Genomic DNA, 23811 nt, shown 5'->3' on the forward strand with positions numbered 1-23811 from the left:
AATCAGTGGTCAACAACAGCTTATATTTCTAAAAAAGATAAAAAAACATCTAATACTAAGATTTACCTATCAAAAATATTCGATCTGTTCTTGTACAAACAATCACATCCACGAGATAAATGCGTATATGCTAATTTTAAATAAGAATAATAATAAATGTGTGTGTAATACCAATTTCCATATAGATTTTCATGTCAATTTATGGAAGGTAATTAGGTTTAAATTATTAATTAGAAAATAATTTATGTAATTTACAATTTAAAACACGCCAATAAGTAAATAAATGTTATACTTACATTTAATCATCACTATCATCGTTGTATTACAGCATCATCGTCGAAAATCTCATGATACAATGGTCTTGATGGATTCTTTAATTTTAATACATGATAATTCAACGATGATATGGGATGTTCGGGGGATATGTGGGAATGATGTTTTCACTCTATTCATAATGATTCAATGTTCTCATACGTACTTTTTGCATTGAACTGTAAGGAGACTAAACTCTTCCTCCGTCGTACGATAAACGGGAGTTGTTAATTCCCGATTGTACGACGTCTCATAAATATGGTTTATTCAATGTCCTTCTCCGAAAACGGTTCCATCGTGGAATTCTGTAATATTTACATCCACAGGATGCATTTCAAAGAGGACGGGGTCGGCATTGCAACCACGTAATAAGTTTAACAATGACCAAATAACTATTATAAACATAACATTGGTTACGGAAATATAACACGATAATATTAACATTTTTTATTGTCCCTTCACATCATTATATTGTTATCTCTTTACAAGATGTAAATTATAAAACAACATTGTACTTTTAAAACATGAGAGTAAACCAAATAAAAATCTTAATATCACAAATCCCAATTAGAAAAATTAAATGGAACTAATCGTTAGGAACAATATTATAGGTAAGGAACGGTATAGGGAAAAACTATGCCATAATCGAAGCATTTCTCAAATGACAACCCGTGCAGCAAATCGGATATGGTATTGATGTAATACAAGAAAACAGTTCAGTAGAGTGAGAAAACATTTGTAAGACATTTTTTTCAAAAAACGCCCTCACATTCTCATCACTTTCTACTGATAACGTTAACACTTTTATTCCTACTCTTAATACAATTAATCAATTTTAAAACAAAATTAGTATCTTATTAATAAATATAAATTACTTTATAACGTTTAAAACGATATCAATTGTATTTACGTTTTAAATAAAATATTTTTCAATACAGTTGCAATTCACATAATATAAATAAAAATGATGAATAATAATAATAATATTAAAAACCATGTTTTTTGATTTTATAACATTTAAAAATCACGTCTCACTAATGCTGTAAAGCCAAAAACGATATAATTTTTGAAATAATTATTATTAAACAAAATCTAGAGAAAGTAAAGATGGTCTAATGGTTATAATCGTTACCAATCTTGCAATATTTCTATCGGGTTCGAAAGATAAACTCTTACTTTTTTACATTTAAAAATGTTTTTTTAAAGATACCGCGTTCCCCTGATGAATTATAAACTTATTTTACTCGCAACCCTACCCGTTCGGTTTTTTACCCCTTCCGAAACGGGTAAGATCGATCCGAGAGTATCTCCTGATGACATAGGATTTTGAAGTTAAAATTCCCTAACCCGTTCCAACGTTTTTCATGATTTTTTTTTGAATTGCCCGTTTTCGGGGTGCCCCACCGTAATCAATCCTCCGCCTTTCGATCTTCCTCGTGTTCCGGAACAAAATGCTAATCGAATTTTTTAAATCTCTCCACCATTTCCCGAGATAACCAATTTCTTGTAAATGAACGTCTTAAGATTAAAACAATTTTCTTAAGACGTTAATCTGAACATACCTGTAATTTTTCCTAGTACGCCCATATTTACACTACCGTTTATTGTAATTGTTATTTACTTTTTGGTTTTAGCATTTTCTATGACGATTTAATAATTCTGTTTTTTGTTCAGCTTGATTTACATCAAAATCATTTGACTACGTTATGAAATTGCAAAAATACTACATTGTAAAAAGTACATTGGTATGTGCGTGTGCTGCTTGTATTTCGAAATGATTAATACATGAAGCAAACGTTTTTAAAAATAATCTTTTAATTTAGTAAGTTTTTGTTTGGTGTTTTTGTTATTAGTGCGAAAGAGAAAAATAAGTATCAGAAAGAAAAGTTCCCTTGTACGTTCACGACATTTATTTGAATAAATAAATAAAGAAGAACGTAAACAATCACTTTACCACCAAAGATGAATCATAAGAAAAATGATTAAATGAGTTTGACGACATAATTTTTATGTGAAATGCTATAATGCTTGATTGTAAGTTATAAGGAATTGAAGCATTCATATTTTGATCTAGTTTGATGAACTAAGAAGGCCATGAAATATGACATTGACGGAATACGGACATTTTATTTATACAGGCAAGAAAGCCAAAACACTTCTGGATTCGTTAAATTAATTCTTCTTCTTCTAATTTGTGAGAAGTACAGTAACTTCTCACAAATTCAATTTTATTTCAAATATTATCCCTGTTAGAATTGAACAATTAATTTTTAGATGATTTCGCTAAGTAAGAATCCTAAATTTAACCACCGATCATAAACGTTATCGTCGTTATTTTTTTATTATTATTTATTTAGCCTTATTCAGAAATTAAGTATCTATTTATTTTTATTAATATGTCGTTCTTACAGTTAAAGGCATATGATATGGAAAGATAGCGGCAAAAAATTTTTTTTGCCATTTTCCCAAACTTACACGTACTGATGATCAGACAGAGATATGCTGAAGAAAACGGTAGCTGCCGTTTCAAAAAACAGAACTCTCAAATACCATTGGCATCAAGTAAAAGTAGCTGACTTGAAAATTGAAATTTAATATTTCATGCTGTGTATATTTTTCTTCGCGTAGGCATAAGAATAATACACAAAACTTTCCATGGATAGATTAAGGTTATCATCAAAATATTTAACAGATGAAAAAATATATATGCGTGAAGCCTAAATGTATTCGTTATTTTGTAATACAGTAGTTATTTTGGATGCTCGAGGAAATAGTGGACATTGACGGGTTCTCCTTATCTTGCACAAAAAAAAAACGAAGTTGGGCAGGTCTATTCTCGGAAATCAACGGCCTTCTTCTACGGAATATTAGCGTATTTAGCGTTCAAGTTTAACATTCAAACATACAGATTAGAACTTTCTCTTTGCTTATAGAATTAGAACGATACGACAATCATTCCAGATAGCTGGAGACTATACAATTGAAAACTTAATGTAATGGGTATGAATTTTAGCCATTATACGTTTTTATATGCACCCTGAACTTTGAGGATTCAATAACAGACACTCGCAGTGTGACAATCAAATCCAGTAGCAATTGTCAAACGTAAAAATAGTCGAGATTTTGGTACCATCCGTAACCTATTACATTCCTATTTATGCGAATTTCTTTGGAGGCACAGACTCATGAATTGATTTCTCCTAAACTGAAGGAATATTTTTGATTTCTGAAACCTGTATACCTACATTAATCCCTGTTTTAGGTTAGGTTAACTTACTTTAAATCGAATAATTCTTTTATATTATTGCAGGGGAAAATTAATTTTAGGGTGATTTTCTTAAACAGAAAAAACGTTTATATATATTAGTCATATTAGGTTCATATTTTTAAACATTACTAGAAGATTTAAAACTTCTGAATAATTAAAGTGGATTAAAAAGTGAATTAATAAATTTAATTAGATATAGATCCTTAATAGGAATCTATAATTCCCTTTTCTTTATGATCTGACTTGGGAATTTTATCAAAATTTTATTTCTCTTTAATCATATAATTAACAATAAAATTTTTTGTGAATAGAAATATTACTTTATTAATCGCTTTACCTAAATTATTTACAATATGAAAAAATTATACCTTACCAGATTTCATGTTAAAAAGAAATCAATTTTAGAATAGTTAAAAAATTGATTTCACATAAAATTTCAAATCTTTATATTTTCAAACTTTTTTATTTTAAATCTTTTTATAATTACTAGAAAGATTTAATCGCATTAATCAAAAGATTACTATGTAATGAAAAGTATATTATTAAAATAAATTATTACTTACATATAGAAAAATAATCCTATTATATATACTGCAGAATTTTTGATCAAACAACACATATTTTCAGTATTAATTAAAATGAAAGGATGTTTGTAATTGAGTTTGACTTGATTCCTAGTTATTGAAAATTTTACAAAACAGGATCTGTTTAAACATTTAATCCCTTTTAATTATTTATTAAGTTTTCAGTACTTATTTTATTAAGTTTTCAGTACTTACAAATTCTTAGCTAGTGTTTGTTTAATTAATACATTTAATTTACTCATGTTTATTAAAAACCCAAGAATGAATTTTCATTAATAATTTATCATTTTGGGAATAATAATGCAATTAATATATTATCCAGGACCTACCAATTATCACAATTAATTAATTAAAAATTTATGGTTATATTCTTAAGAAATTATTTTCTTAAAATTAGTACTATAAAAATTAACTGAGAATACTTAGAAGTCACAAATTTAGACTATAATGTAGTAAATGGTAACTTTTAAAATTAGTATCAATATCATTAGCAAATAGATACCCTGTTCCATTTTTCTATGAAACCAGTGTACAAGTACTAGCTCTACACTAAGATCAACTACTAGTCAATCCTAGGCATGTTTTACTACTATAAAGGCTTTCTTGTTCTATATTAAAGTAGCCATATTTAAAAAACAAAAGCCATATTTCTGCCAGATGTTATTTTTTAAAAGTCTTTGAGCATTTCCTTATAGGAATCTAACATTTTACAACTTCTTGATTATAGAATATCTGAATCACTAATATCTGATAAGAAAGTTGAAATACTTAAAAAAACACCACTTGAACAACAAATCTGTAATCAGTCAAGCAAAAATCTTAAATTTGGTAGGGTATAATCCTTTAAAAGCCATTACTTTTATTTTGATTTTCTTGTGAATAATATTGTAATTCATTTTTAGCTTTCTGAAGTACCATCATGTCATCAGAGAACACAGTGAATCTATTGCTAATTCTTGTTCCATATAAAACACTGCACCAATCTTCTCATCAAAACCCCGAAAATGTGATGCAAGAAAGATTAAAGAGGGATGGAAGAAACCATAAGATTTATATATAAATTCACACTCTCTCTTAGAAGAATGTTGTTTTCTTTACAAGCATCAATGTTCATTTTTATAGAGATGAGACGGTTATCATGACATATCTAGGTATAAATTGAAAAGACATGCAGACTTGTTCTATATATCTAATCTAATGTCTTCTTCAATATCCAGGAAATTCATATAAATCTTGATATTACATGTGTTTCAAATTTTCTTTTATGTATGAAAATATTATTAACATTCCCCTTCTGATAATGAACTCTTTGGAGCATTCTATACCCACCAATCAATCTAATAAATATTTTATAACTGGAATTTAGGACCTTCAAGTATTCTTTGTAGCATATTCCCTAAGAAATCTACACTTCTACTTTTCTTGTTTGTTGAATATAGAAACAATAGATGTATTTCCAAAATTTCTTTAGCTCAATCTTCATCCAAAACCGGTTTAAAATATGTGAAAGTAGAACTTTAAAAATGTACAAACCCAGAGTATCAAAACCAGCAGCTTTTTTGTTATTAAATTTTAACAACAATCTATTCTATTTATTGTAGTTTTGAAATTAGATCTACAAGTGCATTGTTATTCACATTCATATTCTCACTTCCATATTTTACTCCATCATTTTTCTCTACATTAATGCAGAATGGTTTCAATAACAAAAACAATCTTCTAAATCTACAACATCCAGTCTCAGAGAATCTTTATATATTAGCTGGTCACAAACCCTACCATTAAAATCGGTTACTGCAACAAGACTATCATTTATGTGTTTTCCACAATGTTAATAAATGGTATAATAGAAACATTTTGTGTCATCCTTTTGCTGATCCTCACTAATGTAATCTCAATAAATGTAGGAATACTCTTAGATACTTAAATTTATAATTTTTACCACTCATTGATCTAGTGTTTAATCGAGTATTTTTTTTTTTGCTTCTTATATTCTCCAGATTTACTCCTCATCACTCTAATTCTGGCTCCAATATTCTCTCATTTTTAGATATTCCTTCTGCATTACATGTAGAAATTTTTAATAAAAATGTTTTTCCTAATCTTTGTTATTTTAATTTGTCTCAATTAAATGTGTCTTAATTCCCAATCCATACTCCAAAGCTATCTTAAAAATAGTTTTTTTTTATGAATAAAACTCCCGTGTTATTTGATTATATTTTTCCCTATGATGTAATCATATTTTTGACCACCTGCAGGGTCAAAAACGTTTCTTTTGGCATATCTTGTTTTTAAGTTTTATTTCCCGTTTATTTATATATGTATTATGTATATATAGTAAATATCTCAGTTTTATTTAACATGTATTAGTTGATAAGTTTTAGTGTATGTGTTAAGTGTTGTCATAATAAAGGAAGAAACGATTTTATAGGAAAAACAAAATGGAAATTTGAAGATTTTTTTACTAGTTCTAGAGTTATAAAAATCCAAAATTTTAGTTTGTAGGCAGAATTACTTGACATATATTTTTGAAGAACTGGATATTGTTAATCTTCTAACATCTGTTGAGCATATCGCTTAGTTTAACTGTTATGCTTCTTGGTTAAAGGTTAAAACAACATAGAAGTAAAACTGCAAGAAATAATTGTGAACAAGTATTAAATTGAAACAGACCTAAAATAAAATTAAAAATTCTTTTAATTAAGACAAATTTTACGACTGTCGCCCTAGAAATTTGTTTATACAAATGGATTTCATTTCATCATTTTTGAAAATTGTGGCTTGAAATGAATTTAATTGAAACTCTAACATAAACTGGAGAACATTTACCATAGTACTCCAACATTGCACAAAGTTTTTACCAAAGATTTTGAAGAAAAACCAATATGAAATTTTATACACACAATTACCCAGTGTGCAATAAATTTTTCAAGTATGGCTTAAAACATTCCACATCAGTTATATCATTGAGCAGGAGTTATGAAATTTAGGATATCAAATTTTTAATTTTATTAACCTTATCTCAAGATACCATTAAGAAATTAAACTGAAGATATGGATGAAACTTTTGCATGTGGAACTACTTTGAAACAAATCATTACTTCTTTTAACTCATTGTTATTTGTTTTAATTTTGTATAGAAACTACATAAAAACAAAGCAAAGTAGTTCAAGAACAAATTACTAGAAATATAATAAAATGCATACATATTTCTATGACAATTCTAGAAAGGAATAGACCACAAGTTAAGTTATATGCTAACCACTAATAAAAGGAAAATCATTCCATTGTCTTGCTCACTTTGAAGCCAGAAGCATATAGCCAATTTTAAAGGCTGCTCTATCAAGATCTTCGAGCTCATTGGTATAAGAAACAAATACCAAATACTTTTGCGTCTTCATCCAACCTTGTCAGTGCTACTACATATATAATTCACAGCTTTTTATAAAGTTAAAAAAGAATTTCAAAATTTCTATGAAATTTTCTATTGAAATGCCAATCTTATATTTCAGCATATCCAGGAAATCACTGTAACCTATATGGTTCTAACAATGTATCAAATATTACACAATAATTTCAGTTTTAGCATCTTAACATACCTTTATTTTTTTATTTCTTATGACACAGTCAACATAAATATTATTTATTAACCACCATATCTACAACGTAAATCATTTCCAAGCAACTCAAGATTAACATAGAAGGGGAAGGGCATGAAGTATGAATTTGGATACTGCACTTATAATTTTAAAACTTTGATGAGCTAAATCTGCAAAATTACTTACATGTATGCCATTTACCTGTTTTCATTTAAAGCTCGTTATGGTTAACTGATTTTGATCATATACTTTCTTTTTGTTCTTTTGGCTAATTTTTTGTAATCAGAAATGTTATTGGTACTAAACATCTTAGAGTTCACTTATAGAGCTAGTAAGGCAAACTAATAGGGCACTACTAATCCTGAGGATCTAAACATACTATGTCCTTGCCTGTTGTTAATCTTCCTTTTATTATTTTGCAAAAATATATTTAGTGGACTACACCTTCCAGCAAACAACTAAATATACTTACATTTTCATTACATGTAAAGAAAATGTGTCCATTAATATCAAATTCATCAAGCTTTCCTCTGATCAATCTTATACCTTATTAAGTTTAAATCATAACAGTGCCACTTGTGCCTTTCCTCTAACACCAGTAACCCAGTGATTTATAATTTATTAAAACATAAAATTACATTATAAAAAACTACACTGCATGTTCCACTAATGGGAAGTTTCATACTACTGAAGAATATGCTAGTGAAAAATTCATTAAAAACTTTCATAGCAATCAGTCTGGTCAACTAGCAAACCCAGAATCTGTCACCTTATTAAATTCCATGTTATTCTAACCACATACTAATGATAATAGGGAAGAAGGAAACTAGAAGCTTTTGGCAATCATGAAGGCTTCCTTTCAAGGGATTAAATACAAGTCAGTTGAAATAACATATGTTTGAAAACTACCTATGATTATGTGGTACTTAAGATCTCCCCAAAGTCATGATGTCTACAACACTTAAGCTGATTTTCTTGAATACCAGATAGTACTTAGACTTTTACAACACTAAATAAAACTTTAGCAACCATCTTTTGTGATTTTTACTACTAATCTTGATATGATAAAATTCTATAGTAAGTATATACTGATCTGCACCACTTTGCTGAACCTCAAGTTCCTTTCAAACCTTCATAGTTTATCAAAGTAATTTAGAGTCTCCCTTAATGATATTTCAATCAAAAACTCATGAAAGTTTATCATTTTTATCACTCACTAAGACGTTTTCCTTTTTCTTCATACAATGTAGAAAACTGCATCTTTTTAGAAACTTATATTTTTCATATAATTCCAAGTTTTAATTCTGGTTCCCAACAATTAATCACCTATACACACTGATTTCTTGCCATTGCCTAGAGAGCAAGCAATAACACAATGGAGCTTTAGTATTTTTTAAGTTTTTGCTTGTGTTTGGATGGATGAATTACTACACAATCAGATTATTTACCTCCAATATTACATCACTAATCAAAATTTTTGTTTCTTAAGTGCTCTCTGTAAATGGTTTACACTGTTTGCAGGCACACCAAAATTTTCTCTTCTCATTACTGTTTCTACTTTGTATATGAAAATTTCAGATGTACTTCTATGTCTCATGCAAAGAATAATTTCAAATAATAAAAAGAATAATTTGTAAAATTATTATTTTACAAATTCTTCAAATTACTTTCAAGATGTCAGCTAACCTAATATATAACATCTGTAATATCTAAAATAAATCTATAATATTACCTAATTAACTTTTAAATCTGGTTAAATAATTTATGTATAAAAATTAATAGTAACAGAATTGACAAAGTGGCTTTAATTTCAAATTGAAAATTGTACATCTATTCATCTCAATTCAGACTCCTACCTCAATTGAAGGAAATCTATCGGGCACCTCATCCATAAATGGCTAACTTGGAAACACCATTTTATCTCAATAAATAAATCTCTAAGTTACAAGATGTCAGCAGTTCTGTTCCTTGAATACTAGGTCTTCAAAACTTTCATGTTATCCAGAATTCCAAGATTACATTTAATTCATAAAACCTGTAATCCATAATACCATAGCCAAATTCATAGCTACTCAAAACGATCTACCATAATTAAATTTGAACAATTTTATTTGGTACTATAATGAGAAGTAACTAATATAACTTTCCAAATGAAAAATATTTGATTACAACCAGTTGGATCTCATATGTCAACAAGTATAAATTTTATTTTAAGGATAAGTAAAAAGTACACACCCAGACAATAATCGATGAACTTACTAACCTTACAAACCAATTTTGGGAAAGACTGGGAATAGGTTAGAGTAAAGATAAAAAAAAAAAATCTTCTTAAAATGCATGTTATTTAACTAAATCATTTGGAATTTAATTGTAGGCTTGAGTACTGTGTAATTGGGCAGTAATATCCTCAAAGACTTAATGCAAGTTTAATTTAGTGTCACAGATTGACTTGTAATTTTATTTTTTTAATGTGGCTTAGTTCAAAGAAAAATAGAATAAAAAGAGATATTTTATTTTACTTAAATATTTTAGTTTAAATAAAAACATTGATGAGCATAGATAAAACGTAATTCAACTGAAAAAACTGTTCTCAAGAAAACCTAAAGGCGTCTTCCTAGAAATAAGAAAAGGAAATCAGAGAAATAATAAAAAGAAAATATTAGCAAGCTTGAGCTAAAGCTCTTTAGAGTGTGAAAATATTTATTCATCACCTTTAGTATTATATTTTTTAAAATAAAAATAAGTGCATCAGCACAAAATATAATCAATACTTTTTTGTTTAATCATTTTTAAATGTGGCAGTTAATGAGCTTATTAATTACAACTACTGACTATGTTAGAGTTGATTTATTACAAATTTTCAATACCTGTAAGTGGAACTCGAACGCGAGACCATTTAAAACTCTTTGCTGACCATACTTTTCTAAGCCAATTTTTTTAAAAATTAAAATACTGTGATTACACTGATAGAAAAAAAATTTAATGTTTCTCTAAGTGAGATACCATTTCTTGAATTGCTTTTTTGCATACATTACAGATCTGTAAATACAATTTATCACCCTTAGTTTTTAAATAAATTACGCTTTAAAAAAAAAATTAAGGGAAAATATAGTTAAAATCTGTAAAATTTGTAATTTTGCATCGCCATACCGGTGTTAGAATGGTTTCGCTGATGCTTTTACAAATAGCTTCAGGCACATTCCGAATCAATTTCCAACATTAATCGACTAACATATTAGTATTTCATTTCCCTTTATAGCGAATATCCATCACCGAAATCTCTTGGTGGAAATGTTCACCGTGTTGTCACTTACGTCTCCGAGGTTGTCCGGGAAAAAATCCAGATATGAGTGGAGTAAATTATTTTCAAAGACATATTATAGCCCGTAGCTGTGTATGAAGTAAGAAGTTGATTAAAAATATCGTGCTAATTGTCGGATTTTTGTTTGCCAAATAAGTTTTGCAAACGCCTTTCAATGAAGCCCAAGCTGCACTTTCTACATTAATTAACACTGAGTTAAATATATCACCTTTAATCAACTCTCTTATTTGATGACCAACAAATATTCATTCTTTAATTTTTCCTTCACTTTCATTTGGAAATTTCTGCCTGATGAACAAAATCCAGGATTATTCATCTTCATTGCTTTTACAAAATTTTTCATTAGTCCTCGCTTGATTTGGAGAGGAGTTGTTTTCAAAATAACTTTTAACAATCGCTGAACAAAATTTTATCTCAATATTTATCTAAACGTACAACGTTTAAGGATATAATAACCTTAAAAAAATGGAGTTCAAAAATTATCACGAATAAAAGTATAATTTTTGTTTTAGGAATTTGACATCAATTTTTAATTTCCTTAAATAACATGTGAAACGAGCAAGCAAACATGAAATAAGCATGACAAGCAAACAATAAATAAGCATGAACTCGCTTCCACATACAATCTGCATAATAACAGCTAAAACATTAGAAAAAGACCATAGAAAATACAACTAAATAGATTCCTTGTGATAAACATGTTGAAATTTACTGAAATAATATTAAAAGAAAAACCGCTTCTAACAACAATATTATACATTTTTCACGTTACTGAATGTATTTATAATCTCTAATGTTTTAGTATTACGTACGTTTCAGTATTACGGGATAATAAACAAGCGCTGTGTTTATACTAAAATTTCTTATTTTTTAGTAAAACTGTCTTAAGACAGATAACAACTGACACTTCATCAACCTCTATCTTGTATGTCCTTCTTTAGCAAAATATAAAACCATAACTTCTTCCTACTTACTTCTTTTCATTTTATTTTCATTTCTATGATTCTTCCCTGAAAATAGTTAATACTCAACATCTGCCTCACAAACGACATTCCCTTTTTTAATTTCTTTTAGCAAATATCTTTTCCTCCAATCTTCTTACGACATTTTCATTTCTTAAACTTTAATTCCGTTTTACTTTTTCAATTTTTCGCTAAAACTATACAGTTCAAACTATTAAAGATTTATTCACATTATTAAAGATTTTCTTTCTTATTCTTGAAGATCTGTTTTCGCTATAGATATCACCACCACATTCCAGACAAAATATTTTTGAATTTTTTTTATAACTCCATTAACAGTTTGTTTCCGCTGTTAGCAAAGAAATTTAAAAAAAAAGTAAACTTTTGGATGTATTAAACTTGGCGTAGCTTTCGGTAAAATCTTTTAAAACAGGTTAACTTGGTACATATTTACAAAACAAAGTCATTTTTGTTACGAAATGATCCTGAAATACCATTAACTTTAACCTTAACTACCATTAACGATTGCATAGACATTAAACGATTACGCTTAAGAAATCGTGAAATAAATAGATCTATCTTAACCAAACCTTTTTCAAAGAAAGAAAAAATTTAAAACTCGGAACATTAATTTTATCATGGCAGTAGAAAGATAAAAGCCACATACTACATAAATTAATATTCTATTTATAAAGAAATCATTCATATCGAATGTTTTTAAAGTAAATTTGGTTCATGTGCGATAGATAATTAAGATGAAAATTTAATACTTGTCTGGATTATAGTGTATAAGAAAGGAAAAACAGTGGTACTGATAATCTAAGAAAAATTTAATTAAAACACACTTATATCCTGTAAAAATAAATACCGAAGTTATGATTTTACCGGAGTATTTATTTTCTATTTTTAATATTTATTACTTAAAACAATAATCTTAAAACAGGGTCTTTTAATTTTCTATAATATCATTATCAAATTTTACCATTTATTGTTAGGAAGACCTCCACTCTTCTACATGTTTTGTATTCCTAGTCTAAAGAAAAAAAAAATTAATAAACATGAATTTAATATTTTTTATACATATTAAACATTATTGTAAAAAAATTTAATGAGATGTGTGGTTATTCTTTATAAATAAACAACGAATAAGTAATTACTATAAGTGTAAAAAGACCTAATATTACTAAAATCCAGCACAAAAGAATGCTTAAAACAAAATACATGCATACGTTCTGTGTAATGGAGGTTTTTCTTATAAAATATAGTGTTCATGAATAAGTAATAGCTGTTCGTTGTGTGTGTATGTATATATATATATATATATATATATATATATATATATATATATATATATATATATGTGTGTGTGTGTGTGTGTGTGTGTGTGTGTGTGTGTGTGTGTGTGTGTGTGTGTGTGTGTGTGTGCGCGCGTATGAATTGTAATAGCTTACAATTTTAATTAAATCAAAAATCCTGTTATAATATTCTACATGGTTTGCATATTTTAGCAAAATTTTTGTCTTCTCTCTTCGTTTTGGCAGTGAAAAGATTTGGTTTAATTAAATTTTTATAAAAGTATAGATTTCTAATATTATTTCAGAATTTGCGGGGTTCATAGACTCCGTGACCACTTACTGGTACTGTAATAAACTAGTCTGAATATTTTTGAGATATACCAATTTTTTTTTCAAATATTTAATATTTATATATATATATATATATATATATATTTATATTATTTATTATATATTATTTTAATATACTTCACTCCCTATTTCATCACGATATTTAGCAATTAATATTAATATTCTAGAAATAATTTTGTGATATAACATCTTAACACACATCTTCTCTTCTGAATATACGGCAGTTCACCCAGCCTATCTGGATCCTTCTTATTGAAATTAACTTTCGAGTCACGAATCCGGGAACCGACACGGTGATGCCTGCCGTAATGAGGTTACTCTCAACTCTCCAGTGGAACAGCCTGCACCTATGGCCACCGACGTGCCTATTTCGTCAGCAGTATTTTCTCTCTTTAAGTCCTTGATATGAAAGAAAACCGGGTGCGAACGCCGACAACATCACTGAGGCGACCTCCTTCACTTTTTGTTTGATCTCCTGTTTCAACGTTTCTGCTCCTTTCGCTTTCACCCGATTTTCAGATAACTGAGGAAAGGATAAAGCATATATAATAAGAGAGAAGAGCTTTTATTTATTTGTTTATTCTGTAACAGCCGACACCGGACCAAATTAGTTACTGTTTGTATTTAGAGATGACTGGATCAATTGAAAGGTCGATTTTTTCCTATGAAAAACGATAAAGCCTTACCTTTAAACCCAACATCTTCCGTATGAATTAGAGGGGACTGAGAGAGTCGATTTTCTTATGAAGTAAACGTATAGAATTTCAGTTTTTAATAGATTTCGTTGTGGTATTCTGCAGTCTTGAAATAAATCTGGGCAAATAAAATTCAAATTTATTCAGACTATATTTAACTATTGTATAAAATAAAATTTTTTATTAATATGTCTAAGCATTTTGTAAAACATACTTTCTTATATCGTTAACAAATTAAACGTATACTATCTCACACAACGTACTCTGTTTAGCTGCTCACGGCTTCATTTTGAATACTGGATAGTAAGATTAGATGGTATGTATTGCAGTACTCATCTGGTCTGATCTCCCTAATTATTTTACATATTGGTTTGTTTGTACTGAAGAAGTAAATTTCTATTTAATGGATGTTTAATTCAGTGAAAAAGTGCGGTTTTGAGCTTCATGCAGCTTCTTGGTAATGGAATATTTTGTTTTATAAGGAATTTATCAGTATTTTATATTTCCTTAAAATATTACATTTGAACAAATTTTTATTATTAAGGAATTAAATTTGCTTTGAGAAAAAAGTCGCAGTTATAGAAGTTGTACTACTAAATCATCAAAAATTATTGAATGAAGTGAAATGTTTAGACTACATGTAATTTATATATATATATAAATTACATTATATATGTAAATTATATTGTATATAAAAATTTAATACTTCAATATTTGTGTCATAGAGCACAGACAAAGAGTTTTATATGTTATTCTTGAGAATTAAAAATAATGATTTTTGTAAAATCAGATTTAAAAATATTATTTCTTAATTTAATTAATAAATATTAAATTTCTCCTTGTTTTTTTTCAGTACCAGTTTCTAACTAATTATAATAAAATTTCAAGTGATTAAATGGTTAAAATTTAAAATATGGAAATATTTTTTTTGTAGTTTATTTTTTATTTTGTAATCAGATACATGTATATTAAACTTGAGTAAATTGGATCACACTTATAATCACATGATAATAAAATCCAAGCGAAACTCATCAAAAGTTACATTTTAGTATTAAAAAGAACTTTTGTGTCTAGTTGCATATATACTAAGTAATTGAAAAAAATTAACTCCAACAGTAGAACAGAATAAAAGAAATAAAAGAAGTCATAATCAGTAAAAAAATTATGAAACAATGAGAAGAAAAAATTACAAGAATACGCAATAAATTTCGAAATAAAAATCGAAGAGATAATGCACAGCACTCAGAGCTGAAGTTACACTAAAGAGTTATAGTCACTAACATCCAGAACTTGTAGCCGTTTTAATCTTCTAACGTCAATCCCGTTATTTATAAGTCCAAAGTCTGTGAAATTTTCATATTAGTCGACGGTTTGAGATGTAGACCTAGGCTTCTCATACTCTCAGTTTGCCATCAAGGTGGATTCGTGGGGAGTACCTCTACTCATTGTGAATGTCACATGATTCGACTTTGCTTGGTTAACGCGTATTCTCCACGTATTCAACCACCTGTTGATTAAACCCGACTCTAATTGCAGGCTATTCGATATTATACTTGGGCTGGCATCAACAGGAGAACAGCTATATCATCCACACAGGACGCGAAGTCACCTAGCCTGTAGTCGGAAGGTCTGAAGTAAAAATGGAATATAATACCGGTCCCAAGACAGAGCTTCCAGTAACCTCCGATTGATTTCGGACAATTCCGGGTTATATTTTACCTGAGAAAAACGTCCTTCTAAGCAGCCGCGTGCAATAAGGTAAAGGAAGGCTCATCTTCAATCTGTATAAAGGTCAGGCTGCCAGACCTAGACAAAGGCCTGTTGGATACCGAAGCAGGCTGCCAATGGGTATTTTTTTTTAACTGAATATATTTATGCCTGGTTTTGGAACCAGGATTATTTGTGAAGCTTTTCAATTCGTTGGGAAGTATGTTTTACGAAGAATACAATCAAATAGATGTGTCATATTCACGATGGCTTTGGAAGGTAAATGAAGAGCCAAAACCAAAACCAAAACCAGGGCTCCTCTGTAAGTTTTTCCCTTTTTGATTACATAAATAACTTCAGCAGTAGAGAAAGGCTTTATACCCATACGGAACGGATTATCTAAGAAACCAACGATTTCTTCCTCACGAGGAATTCTTATTAAAGCGGTTGAAAGACATTGCTAACAAAGTGACAAATATTTCAGCCTTTTCCTTATCACTCTTAGCCCAAGACCGATCTAAAGGTTATAAAAGGAGGTTGTGAGGATGAAGGTCGACTGATGTTCAGCAATATCCATTTCAACTTACGAGTGATTTTGTTCAGAGATGTGCTGACCTCGGTTCTATCGTTGCCACCTTCTCCTGAGTCTCCTTTTAGTAGCAATAGGGCCTAACACATCCCTCGGGTGGCCTGTATTCGTTCGATCCTCACGTTTAACCTCCACTGTTGATCACCAAGCAGCCTCCTGGATTGTAAGTCAAGTACTGTTTCGCATTATTAATATCATCGAAGGATCTCAACCGAGCCGGCACTACCAACTCATCCTCGATCCGCTACAGTACGAACTCTAGTGTTTCCTCTAGTTATGAAGAACTGGTAACACCGCGTTCTTAATTACTAACGTGGTGATAGTAAGCAGAACAGTTGAGTTGTCAGACGTCGATTCGAAATCGCTTTCAACTTCGGTATATATCGGTACCTCCGTTTGCTCTGCCGTTCCGGATGGTTAGAATAGTAGATTAAATAACCTCGAACACGAAGAAAATTCCGATCAGTAAAATTTGTTTAAGAAAAAAAGAAAATGTTTAAGGATTCGCTAATCAATAAAGCTTCTGGTTCTTCAATCCGACCTGTTTAATCTGTAAATACTCCACGTTACAATATTGTTGTATTAAGCACTGGATTTAGAAATGATTAATTTTGTTCAGTATTATTGCTGTCTTAAGTTTTTTAACAGTGCAGTGTCATAATACCTCGAAGTTGTGTAAATGATGTGCATGCTTTTTTTTATATATGTGGCGAGTTCACCCTAAAATCAAATAGAAAAACATTACATCTTTAATTAAAAAAGCACATCATTTGTTCTTTAAGTGTAAAATTGGTAATCAGGATAAGACGTGGGCTCCTCATATAGTATGCACTTATTATACTGTATATTTAAGAGGATGGCTGAAAGGTACACGGAAGGCTTTGCCATTTGGTGTACCTATGGTTTGACGTGAACAAAAGGACCATGCAACCGATTATTTTTGTTTGACAAGTTCCAGACACATTTGTCTATGTTTAGATTTCTAGAAATCTAAACATTCTGTGAAATAAACTTCATGGCAATCTGCATTCAGGCCTGTATCTCACAGTGAAATTATTCCAGTTCCTGAGCCACCTTGAATGTATGTTTCGAAAGCAGGGATAATGAATCAGGCAGTATTGAATAAAACAACAATTATTTTTGATTTTGAATTATCTTCTGCATAAGCCACATCATATACCACAAGGTGAATAAAATGACTTGGTTAGGGATTTAATTTATTTTAAATTCAAGCTGAACTGCAAGGTTAGTATTTACTTCAAAAAAAAAAAAAAAATTGTGGCTTTGGAAGCCGACAAAAACAACTTTCTCAGTACTTTATTGATGAAAATAATTTGGTTTACTGCACAAACACTGATGAGCTTATGTTGCACTTAGGACAAGTTCATAAACCTGTGAACAGGCGTCTTTTCGTAGATTCGTCCAAGTATAGTTTAAAAGTGGTTCTCCTACACGACGGCAACAAATGCCCTTCGATACCTATCGCTTATGGTATTAATTTGAAAGAGAGATACGATGTGATGAAAGTCGTTCTTGAACAAATAAATTATAAAATACGTACCTGGAACATATATGATGATTTGAATGTTATAGCTATTTTGTTAGGCATGCAGTTAGGCTATACTAAGAACGTGTGTTTTATTTGTGAATGGGACAACCGAGTTAGGGAATTATGTTACCGGAGAGTGAAAGAAACGAGATAACTTAACTCCAAACGGGAAAAATATTATTCATAAGCCCTTAGTTGTACCTAAAATAATATTTTTCCCCCTCGCCATATCAAGCTACGACTAATGAAAAATTTTGTAAAAGCAATGAAGAAGAGTAGTCCTGGATTTTTGTACATCAGGCAGAAATTTCCGAATGTAAGAGAAGGAAAATTTAATGAATGAATATTTGTTGGCCCCCAAATAAGAGAGTTGGTCAAAAATGATTTATTTAACTTAATGTTAAATAATGTAGAAAGTGCAGCTTGGGCTTCATTGAAAGGCGTTTGCAAAACCTTTATCGGCAAACAAAAATCCGACAATTACCACGATATTACTTCTTACCCTGTAAGAAGTATAATTAGAAAGTTGTTGATCAATTTCGTACTTCATACGCAGCTATGGGATGTAATATACATTTGAAAATACATTTACTACACTCATATCTGGATTTTTTCCTGGATTTATTCGGAGACGTAAATGATGAACATGGTGAACGTTTCCACCAAGACATTTCGGTGATGGATATTCACTATAAAGGGAAATAGAATACTAACATTCCAGCCGATTACTATTTGATATTAATTCCGGATTTTCCTGAAGCTATTTACAAAAGAAAAGCATCTGCGAAATGATTCTAACATAGGCGTGGCCATGCAAAATTATAAATTTTACAGATTTTTACTATATTTTCCCTTAATTTTTTTTGAAGCGTAATTTATTTAGAAGTAAGGGTGATAGAAAAATTGTATTTACAGATCTGTAATATACGCAAAAATGCAATTCACGAAATGGTATTACACTTAAAATGGAGTAAACATTAAACATGGAGTAAACATTAATGGAGTAACATTAAAAAAATTTTTTGGTCCAGTGTTATTTTTCGTATAGTGTCCTTATTGCAGCGTATACACTACATCAGTTCTGGAGACGATCTGGATGCTTTAATGATAACCCGACTTTTGGTGATATATTTTAATCCATACATTTCCTTGTTTTTAACGCTCGGCTTAAGAATTAAAAAAAAAAAAAGTTGTTGATGATTCTTTTCTAATTCGGTGCCTTGCGATGACAATGCTACAGACTGCATGATTGTGAATCTCAAGTAAATCAAATCTTCTTTGATGAGATCAATGGTAAAAGAGAAATGTAGGTTTCTCAATACTATACGAAACTCTCTTTCATTCTTCCTGGTGAAAATGTGGTCAACAGTTCCCTCACCAGTCAATTATCTTTTTATAAACTACCACGTTCCTTGAAACACGCGTAGTTGTTTAGAGCTGACTATCCTAATATTGTCACCTTAATCAACAACTCTTTCAATTAATTCGTATACCTCATATCATTAATGCCATACAAGACTATAGTGCCTTAGTTACGCCCTTTCGATTGTTTTCCTCCATCGGGATAGCTTACGAACGATTGGATAGGGGTAAATCACCAGTTGATACATGGGACTGAGATGTGTTACGTTCACTCGAATCCGGAGCATTCTGCCGAGGTATAGCTGTTGCACACGGGTTAGTTAGTTTCAGATTTGCTGTCATCAGATACGTTAAATATAATATCATCCCTTATAAGTCTGAATCAAGACTATTTTCTTAGGATTTCTATTAGGCTGACAAGGATTCACGTTTTTTGAACAACGCTGAACCGGAATTATCGGTTGTCCACTGATTTTTATCGATTAGCATGCCGAAGACTGATCCATACTTGAAACGCGCCTGTTAGATTGACTCAGAAACGATTTTAAGTGGGAAAAATAAAATGTCTACAAATAATAAAAATTAAATATATAAAATAATACCCTTATTACTCCTGATCCAACAATATACATTCTCTACAATAATACACTGAATACTAAGAAATTAAAAAAATTAAGTAGAAAAATGTAAATAATCTTGTTACTTAAAATGCTGATTACTTAACTAAAAATATATATTAGTTTTATGGCAGAATTAAAAGTTATATAAAATCAACATATTTGCTTTGTCAATACTTGTGTTTTGTTTTTCTGAAAGTGTCACATAATTATTTTTCTATTTTTATAAATTTTAATGTATAATATTTTCGCATACAGATACATCCAAAAAATATAAATTAATGACCCTGTTAAAGCGCTAATGAGTTTGAAAAACCATCAATTTTGTGTTTGGGATTGAAGAAAATGAAATGTTTCTGTCTCATATTCCTTTATTTTATAATCCTATAGTCAATTACATGTAGATCAGTGACTGATTAAGTAAAATTGTGTGATTCCTATTTTATCATAGTTGGTGTAGCCATATTAAAGTTATAGTTATAATGGGAAAAAAAGGTGCTACTCAACCATTACTCTCCTCTAGACGTACTCAGGTAAAAAGAATAAGAGATCATTATTTTTCAACATAGCAAGTAAACTTTTACACTAACGACTTAAGTTACTAGTTTTGTTTTGGTCGTCTAAAAACCGTCTGTATAGAATTATCATTTTATTAACCCAACTTACTAAACTCCAGTAACTGTAGGGTGAATAATTACGTACTAGAAACTTAACTTTTCAGCAAGTTATGTAAATTTTTTCTTTAAAATATCATTCGAATAATATAGTTTTAATTTTTTAGTAACACAAGTATACGCTGTAAATTGTTAGTGCAATGACTTAATATTTAACTAATGTACATTTAAGTAAGACTGTTTATTTTATAAGGGAGTGTAATAAAATTTTCACGTACTGCATTTTAATTATTTTACATGAGAATTTTAATATATACTTTGAAAAAACAATGACTCATAACCTTTTATTGTTTTTTTGATGACCCAACAAAAGAAAAATTAATATGTAAATAAACAAAATTTATTATAAATTGTAACTTAAAAAAGTTAGTAGATTTGAAAAGGTAATTGACAATTAATTATAAAATTTACAAAAAAATACTTCTGAATCACTAGTATATTTTAGATGTTGTTAAAATAAATAAATAACAATCATATCTTATAAAATTACTGGCAAATTAAATTTCTAAATCCACATATTCCATCTGTTTGGTTTCCTTTAGCTGCTTTTGGGATATGTAACAACTATTTGAAATTTCATTAAACATTAAATAATGTATTATTGGTGAGTAGTAAAATATGTTTATTTAAACGTATGAACATGCTTATGTTTGTAAATATGAGATTTAAAGGCATATATATTTACAATTATAAAATATAACGTGAAGTTTCTTGTACCTGAGGGAAAAACAGAATACATAACAAAGAGAGTAATTATTTTAGCTACCAAATTAACGAATAATATCCTTTGTATGGCAACAAATTTATACTTCTGCAACCTTAATTAATCAGTACCGAAATAAAATTAAATAAGGTTATTTTACTGAAATAAAATTTATTATTAAGTAAGGTTTGTTACTGTATGTAGCAATTAAAGCAGAGAAGGAAATTTAGAATTACGTAGGACAAAATTTAACATCAATCGTAAGTGATAATTTGCTACGTGAAACAAAAGTTGATTGTGTGGAAGAGATTGGGGAAAAGAGTTAAAGCATAGGAGAGATATGAGTACAAGTAGGTAGGTGTTAATGAAAACAAGGTGTGATAATTTCATATTATTTATAGCGAACAGCTTCGTAATAAATAGCTACTCATTTATTTTACAAGATATTTAACATTATTATCACTGTAATACATCTATAGAATGATAATGGTGTAAATATAGATACTGTTTTTATCTAATACGTGTTTTGTAAAATACACACAGTATTTATAGTTTAGATTTTATTAAGTAGCCATGACATGCTAAAAATTATCGATTGTTGCCAAAATTATATATCGGTTTCAAAAAATTATTTTATTAATTTACATATGCAAAATCATGTGTATTTTTACAATATGGTCACATAGATGGCTTTAGCATGCAGGTTTATTTACTAAACTTTTAAGAAAAAAATTTTGTAAAGAGATAAGGATTTTAAATTCCAGTTATAAAACAATAGAGTTACTGAAAAATAAAGGATGAAAGTGAAATGAATATTTATGTAAACAAACCTACCTAAAACATTTTTAATAAAAAAATAAGGTTAAGGTAAAATATTAGGAGCAGTGAAAAAACAGATAACTTCATTGTTTAAAATTAATTAAAGTTTCAAAGAAAAAAAGGCTAAAAAAATTTAGTAGACATACCATAATCAACAAAAAAATCCCAATCAAGATAGGTTTTATCCACGTTTATTTTATAAAACAAAGAATTTTGAAATTATTTAGATTTTATCTGCACGTAGTTTAACAGCTGATATAAATATTACGAAGTTTGATTTAATTTGTTTCTAGTGAAATTCTATTCTAACTGTGTTAATTATTTTCATTGACTATCATATAATGAACTATTCAGAAATAGTGATTAATAATACTAAGTTTTTATGTTGTCTATGCTTTTACATTTAAAATTTGTTTTTGAATAATTAAGCAAAATAACCCAAGCATAATGTTTACAATAAGGCAACTGGCTTTCTTGGTAACATGTCATGGTTACTGAAGACTAAAATCAATCCTTATTCGAGGAAAAATCGAATGTTAATTGAGCAAGTAATCATCGGACTGCCACTGTCCAGCTAAATGCTTCATGTACGATGGGTTCCATCCAGCCAAATACAAGCAATGTTCTGCATCAAAGGAAATTCACAAAAGGAGATTCCTTCAAAATAGACCAAAATCAAATTTACTTCAAAATAATGAAATTTAACACCAATCCATGTTACTCTTAAAAATATGCCACATTTCTCCAAGGAACTTGTTACAGTTAAACCGATTATTGCTAACATACGCATAAGTTATCTCAAATTTTGCAGTATGAATCTCTACAATACATGTAATTCCAATTCCTTACTCATTAAAATAAACCTCGAGGTTAATTTCTCCATTATCCAGTCCTCCATCATAATCATCTATTCACTTTTCAACCAATTCAAATTCTAATAATCAATTTATCCACAATTTAGAACGATTCATATTACAGAAGATAGAAAATGAAGACAGACTTTTTAAAACAAGAAGGTTAAGGGGTTTGCTTATTATTATATCTTTTTTGGTATTGGTAACTTGATAATGGTTTGAAATCTACGAGTAACTTTGTGGAATGTTAACTAGATTAGCTAAGCAACAAGTTAAAACATTTACATGTTACAAAAGTTATTCGTATTGATTATTTCAGAGATGCACTTTCAGATATGCACAGAGATGCACAAGTGATTACTTTTAAGATGTGGGTTACACGACATACCACAGCGTTTCTCAACCTTTCAGTATTTGCGACCCAATTTTCAATCATAATTTTATTCGCACCCACTTCTCATACAATATTAATGTATTTTGAGTATTTTGACGCTAAAGCTACGCTACTACCTTAATTACAAATCTTAAACATTACCAATAATAAGTAAA

The sequence above is a fragment of the Lycorma delicatula genome, chromosome 1 (genome assembly GCF_047948215.1).
Source record: "Lycorma delicatula isolate Av1 chromosome 1, ASM4794821v1, whole genome shotgun sequence".
NCBI lineage: Eukaryota > Metazoa > Arthropoda > Insecta > Hemiptera > Fulgoridae > Lycorma > Lycorma delicatula.